We start from the raw sequence: 805 nt of genomic DNA, 5'->3' as shown, positions 1-805 counted from the left end.
CATGCTACATGTTGCTTCTGCTCCCCACTCTCTGCTTCTGCCCTTTGTTTTCAGGGGCTGAAAGAGGAGCCGAGTGTGTTTCGCCTCCTCCGCCAATACATAGCCTCTCCACTGCCAAGACCTCGTACACGCCTCCCCGTGGCACACATGGTAACTGGTCCCTTGTGGTTCCAGGCTAAGTTGTACAGGATCTCGGAGCAGCAGTGGGCCCCAGAGACGTGGCATGCAGGCCCATCGGTGAGTGAAACGCCCTGATGCCAGTCAACCACTGTCCCAGTTATGGGTAAATAGCCCCAGCTATGGGTAAATAGTGAAGACCCCGAAAGCGGTGAAGCCGGAAGATGTTGGTGTGAGAACCACCGCAACGTCTGGGAAGGAGGAAGAAGGCAACCCCACAGCCACGGGGGTTAAATAAGGAGGGTACAGTGGCTAGGGGAGCAAACCCTGTGGCAATGTGAGAAAATTGAAACTATTCCTTATGACTATATAATAACTACTACCTACACACAAACACTAGCCTGTCCTACATGTGTACTGTGGTTTGTCTTGGTAACTTGCAGGTGTAGCGGAGGTAATAAAGAGATGACTGTGATCACCTAGCCGGTCCTCCCAGACTATTTACCCCTGCCTGGGACCGGGCGGCCGCATTCTCCCGACAGCGCACCAACATGTTTTCTCTGAGTTTTCCCTTTGTTAATTACTGACAACATACACCTCACATTCTCCATTACATCCATCCACCTTCATTCATCTCTGATACTGACAACCACACCTCATCGTGCTCTTGTTTGCATCATTATTTAAT

This window comes from Etheostoma spectabile, chromosome 6 (assembly GCF_008692095.1).
Source record: "Etheostoma spectabile isolate EspeVRDwgs_2016 chromosome 6, UIUC_Espe_1.0, whole genome shotgun sequence".
NCBI classification, from domain to species: Eukaryota; Metazoa; Chordata; class Actinopteri; order Perciformes; family Percidae; genus Etheostoma; species Etheostoma spectabile.
Note: the sequence above shows the minus strand (reverse complement) of the source record.